Source organism: Carassius gibelio, chromosome B7, assembly GCF_023724105.1.
Source record: "Carassius gibelio isolate Cgi1373 ecotype wild population from Czech Republic chromosome B7, carGib1.2-hapl.c, whole genome shotgun sequence".
Taxonomy (NCBI): domain Eukaryota; kingdom Metazoa; phylum Chordata; class Actinopteri; order Cypriniformes; family Cyprinidae; genus Carassius; species Carassius gibelio.
In genome coordinates, this window is record NC_068402.1 from 27531505 (window position 1) to 27547380 (window position 15876).

Below are 15876 nucleotides of genomic sequence, written 5' to 3' on the forward strand. Positions count from 1 at the left end.
GAAAAAATTAATCCATTGTGTGGAAACATGCTTGACACTTCACCACAATGATAACTCACCCAAAAATCATTCATAACATAATGTTTTTTAAAATGCCAGTATAATAAAACATTACATGTTAAACAGTTGAAGACTACATTAGTGAGAAAAAAAGTGTATATATTATATAATTTATAAAAAATAAAAAAACATAAAAAAACATGTATACTTAAAAAATACCATGCAATTATACTTGTGGTGTACTAAACTGGTATACTTATAGTCTGCTAAACTGGAACAACGTCTCGGTTACGTACGTAACCCTCGTTCCCTGATGGAGGGAACGGAGACGTTATGTCGACCGACAAATGGGGTCTCACTTGGGAGGCCAATCATCTCTGATTTTAAGAGAAAACGCCAATGAAATTGGCAAGTGGATTAACACACCTGAGCCACTCCCCGTGCCAACGGGTATAAATAGGGCGACAGGTGCATCCACTCATTAGGTTTTACGCTGAGGAGCCGAGAACGTGTCCCGGCAACAGCGAATGGTTCAAGGTTGTGGCATGGGGACATAACGTCTCCGTTCCCTCCATCAGGGAACGAGGGTTACGTACGTAACCGAGACGTTCCCTATCTGTCGGTCACTACGAGTTATGTCGACCGACAAATGGGGTCCTATGGAAAATGCCATAACCTGAACCTCGTCACAACCCTGAGGCGCTGCAATTGTTGACAAGCCTTGGCGTGCCACAAAAGCTACGCTTAAGGTCGTAACCTTCTCAAAGCCCCAGCGCAAATTCACTGACCTTGGTACCGAAGGGGCCAAAGGGTGAGTACATCGCTGCTGGAGAAGGCCATGCTGCTGTTCCGCCCACATAAAGTAAATGGAAGGGATTTCAACCTTCAGTGAAAGATTGCTTCAAATCTTCCCTATTTGTTCTTTCAGCTGGCAAGACAATGGGGAAGCGAGCCTTTAGGAAAAGGTCGCTACGGAGACCACATCCTACCCGTAGGGAGGTGACATGTGGATATACCGATATGGACTGACCCAGGGGGCAGTACTACATATGGAAGGGGTCTCTGAGGCAGGTCCTACCTTGGAGTAGGGATGGATCGGCTGCCAGAAGAGACTGACAGAACGATCTGTCAAGGGAAGACAAGGGTTTGCCAAGAGGGAAACCTTACCGTGGAAGAATACACATATGGGATTACCCGTAGGGAACCCAGCCATATGGACACCTAGCCCAGTACAGGGGCTGACCGGGCTCCGGGCATGCTAACGCCAGTACTGGGCCTGGCGACAGACTGCTCCGCCAAGTCTGACGCCGAGGGTGCTGGAGGATGCTCGACCAGGGTACGCCAACCGGGGAACTCTACTGGGAGAAGAAGGCGCTCACATCCCCGTGTTAGGGGGAATGGCGCAGCAAGCGAGACACCCAGCCAGCCCTTCCCGCCAATTACCTGTTACCCAACACACGGGAAGAAACTGGCTCTACACGGAGGTTGTAAAACCTCGCAAAGGTGTTAGGTGTCGCCCAGCCCGCAGCTCGACAGATGTCTGCCAGAGAGGCGCCGTGCGCCAACGCATAGGAGGAGGCCACACTCAATGTGGAGTGGGCCCTCACCCCCAGGGGGCACGGCCCGCCTTGGGAATGGTAAGCCAAGGCGATGGCGTCCACTATCCAGTGGGCCAACCTCTGCTTAGAGACAGCCTTCCCCTTCTGCTGACCTCCAAAGCAGACCAGGAGCTGCTCAGAGCTTCTGAAGCTCTGGGTGCGGTCCACGTATATGCGAAGCGCTCTTACGGGACACAGCAACGACAAGGCTGGATCTGCCTCCTCCAGGGGCAGCGCTTGCAGGTTCACCACCTGGTCTCGGGAAGGGAGTGGTGGGAACCTTGGGCACGTATCCAGGCCGGGGTCTCAGGACAACGTGAGAGTAGGCCGGCCCGAACACAAGGCACTCTTCACTTACCGAAAATGCTTGGAGGTCCCCGACCCTCTTGATGGAAGTGAGCGCGATCAGGAGTGCTGTCTTGAGAGACAGGAACTTCAGCTCAACCGAATCCAGCGGCTCAAAGGGACCCCTCTGAAGTCCCGCCAGGACAATAGTGAGGTCCCAGGAGGGAATCAGGGGTGTCCTAGGAGGATGTAACCTTCTGGCACCCCTCAGGAACCTAACGATCAGGTCATGCCTCCCCAGGGACCGGCCGTCCACTGCATCGTGATGGGCTGCAATGGCAGCCACATACACCTTCAGGGTGGAGGGTGACAGCCCACACTCCAGCCTTTCTTGCAGGAAAGAAAGCACGACTCTGACCGGGCATCTCCAGGGGTCTTCTCGGTGAGAAGAACACCAATTCGTGAACAGACTCCACTTCAGAGCATAGGCCTGCCTCGTAGAAGGGGCTCTAGCCTGAGTGATAGTGTCTACCACCGCTGGGGGCAGATCACTTAGGTCTGCCGCGTCCCGTCTAGAAGCCACACGTGGAGGTTCCAGAGATCTGGACGCGGGTGCCAAATGGTGCCAAGCCCCTGAGAGAGAAGGTTTCTCTTCAGGGGGATGCGCCAGGGAGAGGCTGTCACGAGGAGCATGAGTTCCGAAAACCAGGTCCGGGTGGGCCAGTAAGGCGCAACCAACAGGACCTGTTCCTCGTCCTCCCTGACCTTGCACAGAGTCTGTGCGAGCAGGCTCACTGGGGGAAACGCATACTTGCGTAAAGCCAGAGGCCAGCTGTGTGCCAGTGCATCTGTGCCCAGGGGGACCTTGGACAGGGAATAGTACAGCTGGCAGTGGGAGGACTCATGGGAAGCAAACAGGTCTACCTGGGCTTCCCCGAATCGACTCCAGATCAGCTGGACCGTCTGGGGATGGAGTCGCCATTCCCCGGGGAAAGTGAGCTGTCGTGAGAGCTCGTCGGCTGCACGATTGAGCTCCCCCAGGATGTGGACAGCGCGCAGCGACTTGAGCCACATCTGACTCCAGAGGAGGAGATGGCGGGCGAGTTGAGACATGCGACGTGATCGTAGACCGCCCTGTCGGTTGATGTACAAAACAGCCGCAGTGTTGTCCGTGCGGACCAACACGTGCTTGTCCAGCACTAGCGGACGAAACCGTCGCAAAGCTAGATGCACTGCCAGCAACTCCAGGCAGTTGATGTGCCAAAGCAGTCGAGGTCCTGTCCAGGACCCTGAAGCTGCCTGCCCGTTGCATGTCGCGCCCCAGCCCGAGTTGGAGGCATCTGTTGTGACAACAACGTGCCGGGACACTTGTTCTAAGGGCACGCCGGCCCGTAGAAAAGCAAGGTCCGACCAGGGACTGAATAGGCGGCGACACATCAGTGTGATGGTGACACGATGTGTACCGCGGCGCCATGCCCATCTCGGGACTCGGGAGTGTAACCAGTGCTGAAGTGGTTTCATATGAAGCAACCCGAGCAGCGTGACTGCGGCTGCGGATGCCATATGCCCCAGGAGCCTCTGAAAGTGTTTCAGTGGTACCACTGTCCTGCCTCTGAAGGAACTCAGGCAGTTCAGCACTGACTGGGCACGCTCGCTGGTGAGACGTGCCGTCTTACTCACCGAGTCTAACTCCATACCGAGATAAGAGATTCTCTGCACAGGGGAGAGCTTGCTCTTCTCCCGGTTGACCTGAAGCCCCAACTGACTGAGGTGCCGAAGAACGAAGTCCCTGTGATCGCACAACTCTTCTCGGGACCGGGCCATAATGAGCCAGTCGTCAAGATAGTTGAGGATCCTGATGCCCACTTCCCAGAGTGGGGCAAGGGCACCCTCCGCGACCTTCGTGAAGACACTGGGGGAACAGGGAGAGCCCGAAGGGGAGGACCTTGTACTGCCATGCCTGACCCTCTAAAGCAAAGCGCAGGAACGGTCTGTAACGAGGGAGGATAGAGACATGAAAGTACACGTCTTTCAGGTCGATCGCTGCAAACCAGTCCTGGGGCTGGACGCATTTGATAATGCGTTTCTGCGTCAACATCCTGAACGGGAGCTTGAGTAGGGCCCGATTCAAGACTCGCAGATCAAGGATAGGTCGAAGGCCACCGCTTTTCTTGGGCACGATGAAGTAAGGGCTGTAAAACCCCGTCCTCATCTCGGCTGGAGGGACCGGCTCAATTGCATCCTTCGCCAGCAGGACAGCAATCTCCTCGCGCAAGACAGGGGCGTCCTGGACTGCCACCGAAGTCTCGAGCATGCCATTGAACTTGGGGGGTCGCCGGGCGAACTGAATCGCATAGCCGAGTCGGACCGTCCGGATGAGCCAGCGTGACGGGTTGGGCAGCGCAAGCCACGCTCCCAGATTCCGTACAAGTGGCACCAAAGGGACAGTCGACATACCCGCAGTGGTGCAGCGATGGGGAGTCATGCCGGAAGGCCCAGAAGGCACTGCGTCCTGGGTCATCGCAACCACACTCCCCGTGTTCCCGGAGGAACTGGCCAGAGACGCGTGGAGAGGCGTTGCGTCTCCGAACCGCGACCTCTTGGCCGCTGGCGAAAGGGGGCATCGTGGGTGAGAGTGAGGAAGCTGTGCATCGCTCATTGTCAACCCACGAGCCTTGCAACTCGGAGGAAGGAGAATTTGCTCTTTTGTTGAAAATGTGGGTGCCACTGGCCGTTCGACCAGTGGCGGAACAGAACAAAACAGAAACTGAAGATTCTCCACCCGGCCCTCCTCCGGGGGAAGGAGTGGCGCTGTCTTCGCCATCTCCTGAAGAGCAGTTCTCCGCATCTCCGAGTTGCCCATGTCAGGGCCGCTTAGTCGACTTCCTCGAGGACTTCGCAGCTGGGAGTGACACGGGGGGCGCCACTCTCCTGCGCGGGGCTCGATGCGCCGGCCTCGAAGAACTCTCAGCACGGAGCGGAGCTGGTGTGGAGGACGCAGGGGGGCGCCCACGGCGACGAGCAGGGTGAGGCGCTACCCGCGACGGAACGGTGGCAGCCGGAGAGACACGTCGGGGCAGGATGTGCTGGATGGCCTCAGTCTGCTTCTGTACCGCCGAGAACTGCTTGGCAAAGTCCTCGACAGTGACACCGAACAGGCCTGCCTGGGAGATGGGAGCATCGAGAAAGCGAGCTTTGTCGATGTCCCTCATCTCAGCCAGGTTCAGCCAGAGATGCCGCTCCTGGACCACCAGCGTGGACATCGCCTTCCCGAGGGACCGCGCCGTGACCTTCGTCGCCCGTAAGGCGAAGTCAGTCGCCGTGCGCAGCTCCTGCATCAACCCCGGGTCGGTACCACCCTCGTGCATTGCTTTGAGTGCCTTGGCTTGGTGTACCTGCAGGATGGCCATGGCATGCAGGGCAGAGGCAGCTTGGCCCGCAGCACTGTAAGCCTTGGCAGCGAGTGCGGCCGACAGCTTACAGGCCTTGGACGGGAGACATGGACGATTCCTCCAAGTGGCGGCGTTTTGCTGGCACAGGTGCACTGCAACCGCCCTCTCCACCTGGGGAACCTCTACGTACCCCCTGGCTGCCCCGCCGTCAAGGGTGGTGAGGATGGAAGAGGGAGAGGAGCGGCTTCTGGCCGTGAAAGGGGCCGTCCACAACTTCGTCACCTCTTCATGCACCTCCGGGAAGAAAGGCACCGGAGCAGAACGAGGTTGTGAGCCGCGTCCCGCACCGAGAAACCAATCATCCAGCCGCGAGGGCTCGGGACTGGGCGGTGTAGTCACCTCCAGCCCGATACTCACGGCTGCCCGGGCAAGCATGGCCGACAATTCCAAGTCCGATTCGGCAGCAGCGACAACACCCGAGGGGGGCAGCCCCGCCGAACCTTCATCCTCAGAGGTCGATAACCCATCCCCCGATGCAGCAATCGACATCTGGTCTTCGGGCGGCGCACCGAAAGACACGCTGGGACCGCTGTGAGATGGCCCAGCAGAATCAATCGGCAGCTGCACGGGACAGTCGCTGCGTGAGGAGTGAGAGGTCCGTGGGGCATGGCCCGGCGGAGAAGCTCTCACTGTGATCCTCAGATCTCCCAGAGCGCCAGCCGGCGGCCCTCTGCTCGAGCCAGAGAGACCGGGACGGGTGGCGACAGAGGGGTCTGCTGCACTCCCCTTGAGGAGTGAGAGACGCGATCGCAGCGCTGCCATGTTCATAAGCCCACAGTAGACGCATGAATCATCCACGAGCGCAGCCTCAGCGTGTTGGACGCCCAGACACTGCAGACAACGCTCGTGACCGTCAACCGAAGACAGGAAACGACCGCATCCAGAAGGACACGGACGAAACGGCATCTTGAAAAAGACGCGAATCGTCCGTGATTTGCTCTTTTAGAAACTGTCTCTTTTAGCCGAAGCGCCCAGGGGAATCGCCGTCTCACAGGGACACCTCTGTAACGCGCCGTCACACTGACCAGGAACAGCTTCAAACAAAACAAAGATGATGGCTTTGTAGCGACTTCTTGTCATCAACTACTCGGCTCCGAAGCAAAAATCTAATGAGTGGATGCACCTGTCGCCCTATTTATACCCGTTGGCACGGAGAGTGGCTCAGGTGTGTTAATCCACTTGCCAATTTCATTGGCGTTTTCTCTTAAAATCAGAGATGATTGGCCTCCCAAGTGAGACCCCATTTGTCGGTCGACAGAACTCGTAGTGACCGACAGATAGGGAACTAATGTTGTACTTCATGAACTTTAATTGTGCAGCTGTAGTGAATAAGTCCAACTGAAGATACACTGAAGTATATTAATTGCTCTGAAGTGGAACTATTGTAAATATATTTTAAGTACACTTTAAATATCTTGCATTTAAAGACCCATTATTCAAATACCATATAATCCTCATCAATATTGATATTAAAACACATTTCAGGCTTATTGTTAAGAAATGTGCATTGTACACAAATACTCCAAATAAAGTGTAATTATATATATTTTTAAATCAGTAAGTGATATATCAGTAAATATGCTAATAGATTCATCTAAACTTATTATGAAAAAAAGGCATTTTAAATATATTACTTTTTTACTTATCTTGCTACTAAAAGTGCATGCACTGCTTGATGGGATGCGTGATGTTACAAAAACACTTTTAATGTTTAAACGTTGACATCTTCCTAGGGTGTGAATTTATAGATAGTTTATACTTAATAGTGTGCATAAATGGACAAAGGTGAACATATTTAGGCAGGTTGTGAACTTTGTTTTGTTTTCAGACAGTGGAACATAACCTTTTTTTTTAAAGTCCAGAACAAACGCCCGCTGCCGCAGTTGCTAGGCGACAAGAGCAATCCTCTGTAGGCTAGACCAGAGCAGTTGAGAAAAATGAGAAATGTTTCTTTGGCTCTGGGTAAACCATCCCATTTAACAACACCAAGGGGACATTATCCAACACCAGGGTTGCATAAACTGCTTAGACTTTTTTAATTAAATTAATTAAATTTTAAATTATTCATCTCATTTATTTCCGCAAGACTAGTCATTACTTTTTAAAAATCAGTTACAACAAAATCTACAAAAACGAAAAGATACTTTTTTTCAGGATCTTCTCACTACTGCACGGACTTGGGACAATGGCGGCTTCACTTTTCTTAAAAGGAAGTGTTTGAAGGTGTGTTGTCCATCTTTTTATTTACAGTCTAAGATAAATAAACTGGCCCCAGGTCTTACCTTCGAAAGTGTGGCCATCGCATCCTTCAATGATTCAGCCTCTGAACTGTCATGTGACCTACATCAGATGAGTCACTTCAGTGACATTCACAAATCCTCTCCCGTGGCCTTATCACGGGATAGTATAGTGCCCATCCGATACGCGCAAGTAATAGGTTCTACCTGTAATACTGTGAATTCAGACATATTAGTCTTTACATAATGTTGATTTTTCCTTTGCCTACTTTATAGTAGGGAAGTTTGTGATTTTGAATGCAGAAAATAAGTTACCTTAATTTGAAATAATGTTTGCTTGAGGAACAATAATACACAAAGCAACTGTCAACATTGTGTAAATTACTTAGTATCAAAACCTTGTTTATAAACTTTTGTATTAAAAAGCAATGTCACAATCTTGTTTTGGGGCTTCTTGTTTATGCTCCGCCAATAAAACAACAGAACTCTTGTTCATAGGATATGCTTAATTATGAGACATTATGAATTGGACTATGTATAAAATATTGTGTTTATTGGTGACATTTATATATATATATATATATATATATATATATATATATATATATTATAATCCTCTTTCCAACACAGTCTAAGGCTCTTATTGTTAAGAAACAGTGGTGAATGGTTATCTTGTACTGATAAGGCAGTAAACTAATCATCCTAGTAAAATAGCTTTTACAACTCAGTTTATCTCCTGCTTGTTGTTCTCATGAGGAGGTGTATAGATTCCTCACCCACTTTCATCTCTTTGTTTCAGTTCCAGTCTACACACTCTACAGCTTTCTTTCTATTTCTCTCTATGTGAATGCATTTGTTTCTAGGTTTGTCAGATGATGGCTGATGCATTGTTTTTTCTAAAACTTCACACTCCTAAAACAGGAATATATTAATCACAGTCTCTCCATATCACATGACAACAGAGAAGAAAAATACCAAGGCAGACAGAATAAAAGAGAGATATAGAGAAAGAAAATAAGTATAATAATAACATTAATACTATTGGTTCCCAGCAACTGTGTTTGAAGAGTTTTAGAATAGAGAATTCAATGTATTCATGAAAAATATGACAGTAAGAATGACAAATATGTTTAAAGTGTCTGTACTAGACAGAAAGCATCTCATTAGGTGTTTACGAAATTCTTTTTGCAACAAAACTAAAATTAAATGGCTGATGCTGTGGAATAGAAATAAGTAAACAGTAGACAGAAATATTAACACAAACATTGGACTAATTGCCTTTCTGATTGGATCATCTAAAAAAAAAAAAATCCTTCCAAGAGGATCGTGGATTCATGATCATGGCACAGAACACCAATCCAGTTTAAAAAGACACACTTGACAAAAAAAAAAAAAAAAAAAAAAAACAATCCGCTGGAATTTCTTGTTTTTCTTTTTCTTTTTCGCAGCTGCTGGCATTATAATGGTATAGGAAAACCTGTGTAAAGATAAGAATAATGATAAAGAGGCATTCAAAGGATTAGATTTTTTTATATATTGCACAATAAAAAAAATCTCCATTTTCACATAACATTTAAAAAATACACCAAAGATTAAGCTGTAGAACATCACAGGCCATGCGTGTATCTTATCACACTCACAGTCTTTTATCAATGTTGATCCAGTGGAAAAGAGAGAAAAGAATGTCAGTAGGTAATGTGTTCATTTTATTGCAGCACATGTAAACACAAGGTATCGTCTGCCAAGGCCAAACTAGTGATGTCAGAGGCATGTCCAAATCAAACAGATTGCCACACTGGCCAACAGTCTTCTTTAATCTTTAGAGTGTGATGATGCAAAGCTTTCTGCATGAGATTCGTCATGAAGAAGTCAGATAATCAGGGATGTGCTTTGTCTATTAAATTGTTTGATATCTACTAAGTACTGCATTTCTGTTTAAATGACATCACATATGTGTCCATCTATTATTTTAATCTGCAAACTGTCACTAAATAATAGAATAAATTAAGTTATACAGAAAATAATTATTGCACTGTAACCTTTAATAATAGTAATGTAAGCCATTTTTGCATAATTTTTCTAATAATGACCACAAATGTACAATAAAGCATTTTGTGCAATAACTGTTTTCTGTCAGTCATACATACACACACACACACACACACACACACACACACACACACACACATATATATATATATATATATATATATATATATATATGTACAGTGGGGATTGAAAGTTTGGGCACCTCTTGCAGAATCTGTGAAAATATGAGTAATTTTCAAAAAATAAGAGAGATCATACTAAATGCATGTTATTTTTTATTTAGTACTGTTCTGAGTAAGATATTGTACATAAAATATTTTAACATTTATTCCACAAGACAAAGAAATTGCTGAAATTATTAAAATAACCCCACTCAAAAGTTTGGGAACCCTTGGTTCTTAGTACTGTTTTCTGTTACCTGATGATCCTCGACTGTCTTTCTGTTTTGTGATGGTTGTGCATGAGTCCCTTGTTTGTTCTGAACAGTTAAACTGAGCAGCGTTCTTCAGAAAAATCTTTAAGGTCCTGCAGATTCTTCAGTTTTCCAGCATCTTTGCATATTTGAATTCCAGCAGTGACTGTATGATTTTGAGATACACCTTATCACACTGAGGACATTTGAGGGACTCAAACACAACTATTTAAAAAGATTCAAACATTCACTGATGCTCCATAAGGAGACAAGATGCATTAAGAGCTGGGGGGTGAAAACTTTTGAACACAATGAAGATGGCCAAATTTGTCTTATTTTGTTGAAATATAATTTTTTTCCATTTAGTTCTGCCCTTCGTAAGCAACAGAAGATACTTGTATGTTTCCCGGTACACAAATTAAGTACAATTTACCTTGATCTTCAAATTCCAAAAGTTTTCACCCCCCAGCTCTTAATGCATCTTGTTTCCCTCTGGAGCATCAGTGAATGTTTGAATCTTTTTAAATAGAACAGACAGTCGAGGATCATCAGGTAACAGAACACAGTACTAAGAACCAAGGGTTATTTTAATAATTTCAGCATTTTTTTTGTCTTGTGGACTAAATGTTAATATCTTTTATGCACAATATCTTACTCAGGACAGTACTAAATAAAATATAACATGCATTTAGTATGATCTCTCTTATTTTTTGAAAATTACTCATATTTTCACAGATTCTGCAAGGGGTGCCCAAACTTTCGATCCCTACTGTATATATATATATATATATATATATATATATATATATATATATATATATATATATATAAATGTTCTTTAAATTCCTCCCTTTTGTTAACTCAATACACATAGGAAAATCAGTCCAATGCAGTGTGTCAGTATCTTTTGCTGTCATCTGTGTTTGAATAGAGTGGGGTCCAAAAGTCTGAAACGTTTGAAAATCTGCTTTTTTTTTTTTTTTTTTTTTTTGTATAAACAAAGTTCTACAAAAAGGAAAGCTTTTGCAGGAGAAGAAAAATAAATTATGGTAATTTCATTAAGGTAATGATGACAAATCTTCTTTTTTTAGAATAACATGCATAGATGACTCATTTACAATAAGACAATTAAGACTTTTAAAGAAAACTATTTTATTGTTTGAGCTGTCCACAAACATACACATGTCCTAATTTTGCTGAGTTAGATGTGTTCCTAAATCAACATATTTTGTTGACTCTGGAACTACATTTTAATCCAAAAAGTTAGTCTTGACCATATCCCTACACCTAAATCTAACTTTAACCATGAGTAAATCCCTAAAATCAGAGGAAAATGATAGATGAATGAAACTGCACCAAACACTGAATGGATGCCTAAACTTTACAAAACTATAAACTGGTTCTTCAAATCTGATTGGTTAATCATAATGTTGTTCGAGGGTCAATAAAGATGTTGATCCAGGAACATGTCGTACATGGTAAAAATCAGGTTCTACTACAGTGCACAGTACACTTTCCCTAATATTTGACTGAGTTCAAATCCATAGATTATCTTGTCTAGTATGCCTGTCATGTCACGATTTTGAGAAAAAGACTGTTCAGATTTGCTAAATGTGACACAGTTTTCTTTTGTACAAACAGCTGATAGAAGAATGTAGCTTACGTGATTGTCTACAGCCTGACAAGTCTGTGAGAATTCAGGACTGTAATGGTAAGCTCAGCAAAAGCACTGTTGGGTAGCAAAGACTGACCCTTGTGATCTGTTTAACATTTCTTTATGATACATTTAGGTTTCTACAACAGGTCCATGTCTAATACATTTTGCAATAATCTATTGCTTTATTTTATCTGCATCTTCTTCTTCTTCTTTATTTTTTAATCAATGTTTTGCAGAGCAGTCAGAAATGCTTGTTTAAAAATATGTTCATTATATTCACAGTTGGAATTCACAACAATTGTGTTGTCTGTTTGTTCTAGTTCTCTTTCATATCTCCTTGTTTTCCTTTGCAATGACTTTATAAACAATCACTATACTTCCTTGTTATATTTCCTTGCTGTTTTCTATTATAATATTCATAGATACACAGACTTGGACTCCAAATTGCATAAATGTGTTCAACCTAACACTATTGTTCAAAAGCTTTTGGTTACAGATTGATTGAGCAGGGATGCATTACATTTATGTAGTACTATATATTAAACATTATGTATTTAAGTAGAATGTATTCAGTTACTGTTACAAACAATGCATAAACTATATGATTTTCAAAGTCGCGGACTGCTGTTCCTTTCACATTACACGCCTGTTTTTGGTATCAAGAACTTACTGTGATTTGCACATTACACAACGGATCACCAACTGGGGTCACACATTACATATACTATTTAGGAAGAATCCCAAACAACTCTGTTTTGTTTACAAATTGTATGCATGAGAAGGAGAATGACCTAAGACTACATCTCAATCTTTTCACATTCACATACAGCAGCTCTCTCATTAGCTGTGGGTCACCACCAATATAATTTCACACTGCAAGACATTGGGCTTGTCCAAATACACACACTTTGCACAAGTGCAGTCTTTGCGCTTGACCACTTTTGCATTATTAACACACTATTTTCCTATTTAATGCTGTTCAGTTGCTTTGACACAATATGTATTGTTAAAAGCGCTAAATAAATTAAGGGGAATTGACTTGACTTGTCTACCTGCATGACATATTTCCTGTATTTGTTCAAGTAAGTGTTCCTGTAAGTGTTCAAGTGGTGGTGAAGTGGGGGCTGAAGTGTATGTAGAACTTTTCATTCCCTTATGGGATATGTATGTTTACAGAGCTTTATTTTGATTTTCAATACTTCGCACATGCATTGCTTCTGAAGATTTAAGTTGCAGGATGGTGTGTTTTTTGGTGGCAGGGAATGACATATTCCTGACAAACATACAGTAAGTAAATGTTCTATATGAAGTAATCACTATGTGGTTGTGCTGTATGTATGTATATTGTACATACACTGTAACCCTAACTTTAACTAAAATAATTCAATTTAAATCAACTAATGTATTGTAATTTTCTGTTTTAAAATATAACGTATTCCTGCGGTGGCAAAGTAAAATTTTTAACAGCCATTACTCCAGTCTTCAGAAGGTCATTACACAATCCTTCAGAAAGCATTATAATATGCTGATTTGGTGCTCAAGTAACTTTCCTTGTTATTAATATCAAATACCATTCAAAAGCTTGGGGTTAGGATAAAAGGGGAAAAAAAGGAAAAAAGAAAACATGTGCTAACGTGATTAATATAACAAAATAAACAAAATTAGATACAAACTTACAAGCTGTTACTGGATGTTGTGCTTTTGTAATGTCACCCTGTATCCACTTGGTGTCAGCAGAAGCAAATGAAAAAAAAAATCCCAATAAGAAGCAGGAACAATGTCTTACAGTTTTATTACACCATTTTTATCTAAACTGAAAAAAGAAAAGCTTTTAAAAATCCAGATTTTAAAATAAACAATTTATGTTATGGCAATCCGTTGATCCACACGCGCTCTTGTTGAATTATCTCAGATATTTGGTTTTTGATCAATTTTTAAAATATGAATTTATTTTGAAGTGCAGCAAACCACTGCAATGAATGAATAGATAATCACACAATGCTTTCTAGAGATTCTCAAAAAGTCTGGTGCACAATATTCATCAGTAACTAAATGGGACTGTTAATAACTAGAGTTAAATTATGAATCAAGACTGGGAGAAAACAGAGTGAAATATGGCCTGCAAGAGAGAATTTTCTTTCAACCCAGATCTTCAAATCCTCAGCTGTTCTCTCCCTCTCTGCCTCGCTGTCTCTTTATTCATCAGCCCATCCCTCTTGTCTCTTTTTCTGTCTAACAGTAGATTGTGCATAATTTAATTCAGCCATTCTTCCTTGTTCCAGTCTTTTTCCCAGTAGCACTGGCATTAATGAGGAGCTCAGGTGTCAGGGGAAGAGACGTGTGTCAGACGTCAGGAGATACCACTGTGGAGACACAGAAGGGGGGCAACAAAAAGGGCTCGGAGAAGAGTGGGTGAGGTGAGAATTGCAGCTAATGAAGTATTTAACACAGGCTTTATATTTGTAAAGGTTATCAACATCAGACGCAATCAAACATAAGAATGGAAGAAATAACTTGTGTGCACCCACGTTACCTCAAGCTTTCCCATCTAACAGGTGTTTGTTGCATATCCTGAGCACGTGTGGCCGTGGGGGGTGTCATTAGAGCCACTCGTTGGGCTGGTGGGTGGCCAGGGCATGTGTGGAGATCCGGACGCCTGTAAATGTCACAGAAGAAAGTCCTACTGTGCATAGAACTCATTTCCTGTTAACAGCCAGCTCTGTCTAGTTCTGCATTATTGATAAAGGCCACACGTATGCTTGGAAACACACACACACACACACACACACACACTTAAGCAAACAATACCAAACTATCTTGACAAGTAATTCAAGAACAACAACAACAACTCCGACAAACTGCCAGATTTGGAAACTTCTTAATAATTTAGAGCCTGCAGAAAAGAGTTCTGGTAAATAAAACTGTTGATTAGCAAGTCAAGCCTTTTTATTTAAGGGCCTATTTATTTATTTATTTTTCTTCAGTTTAAGAAATACTCCATGTAGTTGTTAAACCTGTCAATCATCTTCAAAAGATACACAAAACACTTAACAACATGAACAATAGTATGTATATGGGTTTGCCAAGTAAGACATGTTCCTGGATCAACATCTTTTGATGATCCTGGATCAACATTATTGTCCAAAAATATAGACTTATCCCAACTCCTACCCCTAAACCTAACCCTACCCATAATTTATTCCTTAAATCAGTGGGAAATTATATCTGATTAACAAGAGTGTAGAAGCACCTAACCCTGATTGTAAGCCTAAAACAGATATTTCCTGAAAAGTTATATATCAGTTATGATTGGTTGATTGGAATGTTGTTCCAGTATCAACAAGAATGTTGATCCAGGAACATGTTGTACTTGGCGAAATCATGCTCACCATCTTTTGCAAGTGACTGTAAACTTCAGCCATAAAACTTGCTAACTAGCACATTAGGAAAGGCAATTTGCAAAGATTAATAAAAAACCCTCCTCAATTATTTTGTTTATCAAGCTGGATCATGAATCAAAAATGAAAGTGACTTTAATCCTCTGCATCTTCAGCGGCTCAGATGTTGGGAGTAAATTATGACTGCTTTATTCATTATTATATCCAAAACACAAAAGTCAACACCATGGCGGACAGCTAACAGCTCACTCAGGGTAGGTCTAAGGCAAGATGTCCTTGTCAATCAACCATCATGGGAGGGGCCTGTGCAGAACTACCTCATTCTGACAGGAGTGTCAGAACAGCTTGATATGACAAAGGGGATTTTAACCTGTTGAGCGGTACAGTCCCACATATGGGATTTTTATTTCCATGCCTCTGATAGTATGGTAGTTTTTAACCACATAATGTTTATTTTAGGTTTTAGACATTTAAAACCACATATGTACCAGTAAAACAATACATTTAGAGTTTGTAAAATATACATGGATGTTTATAGAAGCACCAATAACAATCCATTCAAATATAATTTGATGTGTTTTATGAATATCAGACACACATAGTGTAAGTAACTATAAAGTTCACTTTATTTTTCTCCCAGATCACTGATCACTTATTGGCATGTATTTCGAGAGAAATTAAAGAATTTACCTGTGCTAAATCTGACTGACGGGACTCTTAACTGCAGCGTGAACAAACATGCAGCAGGGGTTCAGATAAAAAATCGGCAGCTGGCAGCAGGAAGTGGC

The 15876-nt window shown here is 43.7% G+C and overlaps 1 long non-coding RNA gene across 1 annotated transcript; it reads right to left on the minus strand.

The window, feature by feature from the left end:
- Positions 1–13465: 13465 nt before the first annotated feature.
- Positions 13466–15874, minus strand: LOC127962575 (uncharacterized). Its single transcript, XR_008154607.1, has 3 exons — positions 15779–15874; positions 14224–14346; positions 13466–14053 (listed from the first exon to the last, which is right to left on the minus strand). It is a non-coding gene; the product is annotated as an uncharacterized LOC127962575 (long non-coding RNA).
- Between the last annotated feature and the right edge of the window lie 2 nt (positions 15875–15876).